At 40.0% G+C, this 6,418-nt stretch overlaps 1 long non-coding RNA gene across 1 annotated transcript in view; it reads right to left on the bottom strand.

The window, feature by feature from the left end:
• Positions 1-241: 241 nt before the first annotated feature.
• The window catches only part of LOC122558024, a 97,432-nt gene continuing 91,255 nt past the window's right edge, over positions 242-6,418 (bottom strand). Inside the window, exon 3 of the long non-coding RNA XR_006314003.1 lies at positions 242-429. This is a non-coding gene — a long non-coding RNA (uncharacterized LOC122558024). The remainder of the gene's footprint in view (positions 430-6,418) is intronic.

The following is a 6,418-nucleotide window of genomic DNA, read 5'->3' as shown; positions in this document are numbered from 1 at the left end:
AAAATTATTACTTTGTGGAGAAAGATAATCCAGTGTTGTTGTTGCAACAGCAATGTTTTTTAATATGACGTCCTATGTTAATTCAAAGTGAAATGTAACTCTTTGCAACAAGCAGTGAACAGTGTTCCATTTCTTCAAGTCCCAATCATGTCTTGGTTATCTCTCCTTCAAAGATTCTTCATTCTGCAAAGTAACTTTTCAGCGAATTAAGTGAAATAAATGTTTCACAGAACTCAAGTTGTACGAGTCAGTTTCAATTTTAATATCTTTTGTATTGTTCATAGCAGGAGAACCTAATTGGATAAAAGAGATGGTCTGAAAACAGGTCATATGCACATAAAGCAGTATCCGAGGCTGGAGGTGGTCAGCAACTCTCCATGATGTCACCCGGCATGGAGCTTTCTCATGGGAAAAGTAACACTTTAAGCTCTATAAAAGAAAAGCAAAGCAATAATAGTTACAAGCACAACTAGTTTTCTGTTTGATGTAACCATGTTATCTGTTCCTCAAGCTTTTTGTTCCCATTCAAAGCATAAATGTGATTATTGAAGTGGGTTGTTTCGTCTGTTCGGAATACAAAAGTCCCTCACTAATTGCTGCCACATCAAATGACTAGGAACATCCCCAATGGAAGCCTTCAGACTGATGTGAAAAAGTTTAGGCATCACTGAAAGTCGGGTACTATTTTTGTTTGATTCCCATCAAAGATTAGGTTACTGGGGTGAGGGGCCTTATCACACAGGAAGCCCTCTCTGCAGATTAGTTCCACACCACTGCCAGTTTGCTATGCCAGCTTTGGCCACAGCCAATCTACTGCAAGCACCTTTATTGTTCCTCCTGTTGCAAGCAAGAACAGTGAACAGTACAAGGAAACAAAGAGCGAGGCAAGAGGGCCCGCTGTGTAACTGAAGTATAACCTCGTTCCTCCTGGTCACGCACCAGTGGCGTGAGTGCCTTGGTCTGGGCCTGAACCGCACATGGAGCAGAAAAAGCTGTCAGCTTACGGTGCGTTCAAAGCAAGTTCTATTGTGCAAACAGGGCAGAAGTGGCACGGTCCATATACTCCTCAAGGGAGACTGTGAGTCAAAGAGCCATTGACTTTGCTTTAAATGTAATTAATTTAATTCCTTGTCACATTGCTCACTAGAACCCATTGCTATCTTCTTTTTTCGGATAGGTGCACAGTGAATGGTTTCCTATTTAGGTCATGACCTGTCAGTATTTGGTCATTGCAAATATAAGCAACACTACCCTTATCAGTGTCAACAGGTCTCTTTAAAACTTAAAGAGCTGAAAGATAAATATAGCTGGCAGATAGCATGCAGTCCATTGCTAAGCCTTCGATTACACTACGGAGCCACATTATTACTTGCCTATAGTTGAGAAAGCCTGAGACATGGTTCTCAATAACATGAGTTTGGAAAAAGTCGTACTTTGGCATTTTAAAAGTGTACAATAAATTTTGATGCTTGTTTACAGGATGTGAAAGCTGCAGTCATCTGCGTATCTGACTGGGGACTGACATCACTCCCAAAGCTTCTCCCTTTTACCAGCTGCATGCATAGTCCCCGGCTTTATCACAACTTAAATTGTCTTCAGTAAATACTTAACACAAAGCTGCATACGTGGCACTAGTAACTCTTTTCATCTGAACTTTTATCTACTTCAAAGAGCTTTTTAATTTTTAGACCATATAACAGGTGCATGTTTAATAATGTTGACAAAAACACACCAGTTCTGTAACTTTTCCAAATGTGAACTGGGGACAGAATCCACTTTACAGATCATGAAGTTCAGGAAATGTACTGAAAACACAAGGTATTGGAGATCACAATGGGTCAGGCAGCATCCATGGAGAGAAAGCAAGCTAATGTTTTGAGTCTAGATGACTCTTCATCATACACTTCTCATCTAGACTTAAAACATGAGCTTACCTTCTGTCCATGATGCTATCTGACCCACTGTGATTGCCAACATTTGTAGTTTTCAGTACAGATTCCAGCATCTGCAGTAACTTGCACCTAAGTTAAGGAGATGGTTTAGTGATGACAGTGTTCTAATGGGCCTAATGGGCACAGTATTTGCTTCTTAGAAGGCCATGTATTCAGGGCCAAGGCCCATCACAATAGAAAGGGGTGTGTGTCTGTTTGTAGGATTCTGCCAGGCCCCAGTGCTTTGAGAGGGCAGCAAGATTCTCCACCTGAATGTGACATACACTGATATTGTGTTAAAAATCAAGGGAATGCTATGCTCAAAATACAAGGTATAATCCCCATCAGGCCTGTGCATCATGTTGGGAATTCATAAGTATACTTAGGGATCATGAGGAATTGGAATATGGAAATGTTTGGACATTTATCAATATACTTAATTTCATTCCTTGTGAGCTAAAGGAATTGTTCAACAGTAATGTGGAATGTGATTCATCTGCTAATTACTGAAACATTGGGTAACTTTGGAAAGGAGACAAGCAAAGCTTTTTTAGAGTGATGACAGTGAGGTTTATGACTTTAACTGCTGGACAAACCTCGTTTTGATGAGACAGGAGCTTATTGCTGGAGGTTTCAAAGCAACACTTTTCTGGAACAAAAAAAAAGTTGCTAGAGAAACTCAGCAGGTCTGGCAGCATCTGTGGAGAGAAAACAGAGTTTATGTCTTGTGTCTACTGGAATTATTTTCTGTGTTTTGAGGACCTGGGTTTGTCAATCGAAGGAAAAGACCTCCAAAAGTGTGTGATAGATCAGGCTTTCTCCCTTTCTGAAGGAAATACACAGAAAACATGGAATCTGACAAATTGCAGAGATTTCTTTCAGTGAAGTATTTCCGAAAACTTCTGAAACATCCAAATATCAGCATCTCTGACCACTGCATAAACCCTGAAAGCTAAACTCTTGTTGTTCAAAGAGCTAAGTCTTACTGACCTTCCATCTGAACTGAAGTTTAGTCTAAAGATTTTCCATAACTCTACAGTGGTTAGCATTTCAATCCCATTGGCAGGGTCCTCTGTAAACAGTGCAAAGCCATCCTCTTTTATCCTTTGAGTTCAGAGCCTTGACCTACAGGGTTTCTTTGTTACTGCTTTTTCCTTTAAAACCATGTTATCCTTGCAGAGGTGTTGCCTTTTTGTCACATTAATACGGTTATATTTGGTATCAGAGAGTCAACTCAAAATTGATTTCCAGATAATTGTTTGGCCAGTCATTTTTGCCACTTATTTAAGTAATAAGTTTTGTGTAAATTATATTTTTAAAAATGGTTAAAGTTGCTTTAATTCTCGACTGCTTTAATAAAGGAAAATAATGTGTTTATTTTGGGAAACAATGTGTCCACACTTTGAATTAAGCAGCACAGAGGTTTTGTGTGAATCTATGGTTTAGCACATACATTAGTTTTCATCTTTCCCTGTCTGGTTCCCAGGATGGGTCGCTTGATCCAAAGCATTAACTCTGGCTTCTCTCCACAGATGCTGTCAGACCTGCTGAGCATTTCCAGCAATTTCAGTTTTTATGTCCATTTTGGTGGTTGACTTAAAAATCCTACACTGGTGGTATAGTCTGTGGAGTAGTTGGGGTTGTTTACAGAGCACGTGTCCTGTCAAAGTTGTAACACTCGTCCCACAATAAGCTCACATTGTTGTAAAGCAAGAATGGCACAGAATGGCACAGAATTGGAAGCAAATAAGAACATGATCTAAGATGTTGAACATTGCAGGTATTTTCCCTCTTCACTGTGGATTTTCCATTTGATTTGTTGGACATCATTCATGTCATGCATAATCCTTGGACAACAACTGAAATTCTGTTTCATTCACCAATATCCATAGGTTGAATTAAGCATCAAAGTGTTTTGGTGTAAATCTACAGGTTAGCACATGTATCAGTTTTCACCTTTCTCTGTGTGGAAACCAACATGCCATTCTTTATTTATTAAATAAATCCAATCACCAAATGATCACATAATAAAAGTTGTCCACCTGTAAAATAACACCACCAAATTAACAATGAACAGGCTACAAACACGGAACCTAGCAATAACAAAATAGGGGCTCGGGTAGTGGAGGGCAGAATTCATGAACTCAGCTCTTTCCTTTATTTCAATAACCCACCAACAAATTTACCAATAACAGCAAGTGTGTTTACTTAGATTGTGGGCAGAAACTGGAGCAAACCCAGGGAGAATGTGCAAACTCCACACAGTCAGTCACCTGAGGCAGGTATTGAACCCAGGTCTCTGGTGCTGTGAGGCAGCAGTGCTAACCACTGTGCCACTGTGCAGGTCTTATTGAAAAATGCTCAGCTCCTAAATGTAAAGTTCAATGAGCATCACCCACTCTTAATCGACTCTCAAACTGACCTGATCAGATACTACCGTACCAATATGACAGAATTAGAACTCCTTTTCCAGACAGATTTTTTTTTTCTGAACGTTGAACTCTACACAATTACTGGCTAAGATTGTGTAGTTTCTGATTCATCACTGCTGCCAATACTTTATTTTCTGTACATCACCTGACAAAGGAGCAGCGGTCCGAAACCTTGTAATTTCAAACAAACCTGATGGACTAGAACCTGGTGTCATGTGACTTTGGAGACTGTAGGGGAAGTGCCTGATCCCATGAATGCAAAATGGAAACCTGCAACACCTGATTTGCTGTTGCATGAAACTGCCCAAATCTCCCAGTGATATTGTGGAAAACAGTTACAGTAGTTCAAGGATACTTTTAAAAAATATGTAACTGCCAACTTCCCAGTGAGGGTCAGATGGAATCACTGACTGGGTAGTTGACAAGACATCTTTGAAAATGTAGGTAAAAACAATGACTGCAGATGCTGGAAATTCAGAATCTTTGAAAATGTGTCAAATTTTATGACATGAATTCAACCTTTTTGATGAAGGAGTGACATTCCGAAAGCTCGTGCTTCCAAATAGACCTGTTGCACTACTGTGACTTTTAATCTTTTTTCAGACACAAGATAAGGAAACCAACATTATTTTGGACACAAATGAGAAATTGTCTCTCTGCCTATACATGCCATTATTTTGTCAAGCTGATGTATTGTACAGTGAGCATCTATAATCTTACATAGAGCTGGAGTCCCAGCTACAAGGGTAACTTAAACACAGATATTACCATGACTTATTAGTACAGGAAGGTTAATCCAATCCATAGTAGTTGAATGGATAGTTAGACAACTATTTTCAACCACAATGGTTACAAATACAGGATTCCTGCTGTTTCTATAACTGAGCTCACATCATTGTTCTTGCTGCTAGTGGGTGGATTAATCTAGTTGTGATTTTATGGTGGAGTTGGGTTATGCTTCCTATTGCTGTGCAGTGTGTGGGAACATAGCAATGGGATTTGCCATTCAGTCCATCAGGCCTGCCCTGCCGTTCAACATAATGATGGTGGATCGAACGCTTTAATACCCTTTGCCCACTCCATCAAATACCCTGTACATCACTGATAATCAGAAATCTATCAATCTCTACTTTAAACATACTTAAGAATTGAGCCCTAGTAGCCCTCTGTGGTAGAAAATTCCAAAAATTCACCACTCTCAGAGAAAGAAAATTCTACCTATCTTGGTTCTAGATAGCATTTCCTTTATTTTTCAGTTGTGCCCCTGATTATACACTCTCCATCCAGGAGGATAAATCTTACTGCCAACTACCCTGTCTATCCCTTTCAGTATTTTGGATGTTTCAATGAGATCACCCTCATTCTTCAAAACTCTACAGAGTACAGGTCCTGATTGTCTAATTTCTCCTCATAGGACAGTCTGGTGAGCCTCCATTGCACTCCCTCGGGCAATAATATCCTCCCTGAGATAAATGCTCCAGGTGCAGCCTAACATATGCTCCTGAAACAGGACTTCACTCCTCCTGTACTCAAATCCCATTGCAATAAAGGCTAATAAAGGGAGTCAGGGGGCTGAGTTGAGTATGGTTGCCATTACAAAAGAGAAAGTGCTAGAAAAGCTAAAAGTTCTTAAAATTGATAAATCTCCTGGCCCTGATGGGTTACATCCTAGAGTTCTGAGGGAGGTGGCTGAGGAAATAGCGGAGAGTCAGGGAAAGTCCCAGATGAATGGAAGATCGCTGTTGTAACCCCCTTGTTCAAGAAAGGATCAAGACAAAAGAAGGAAAATTATAGGCCAATTAGCCTAACCTCAGTTGTTGGTAAAATTCTAGAATCCATCATTAAGGATGAGGTTTCTAAATTCTTGGAAGAGCACGGTCGGATTAGAACAAGTCAACATGGATTTAGTAAGGGGAGGTCGTGCCTGACAAACCTGTTGGAGTTCTTTGAAGAGGTGACAAGTAGGTTAGACCAGGGAAACCCAGTGGATATTATCTACCTAGACTTCCAAAAGGCCTTTGATAAGGTGAGGGCTCATGGTGTTCGAGGTGAGCT

The sequence above is a fragment of the Chiloscyllium plagiosum genome, chromosome 16 (genome assembly GCF_004010195.1).
Source record: "Chiloscyllium plagiosum isolate BGI_BamShark_2017 chromosome 16, ASM401019v2, whole genome shotgun sequence".
NCBI classification, from domain to species: Eukaryota; Metazoa; Chordata; class Chondrichthyes; order Orectolobiformes; family Hemiscylliidae; genus Chiloscyllium; species Chiloscyllium plagiosum.
The sequence above is the reverse complement of the archived record's forward strand: the minus strand, read 5'-3'. Positions and strand labels throughout refer to the sequence as shown.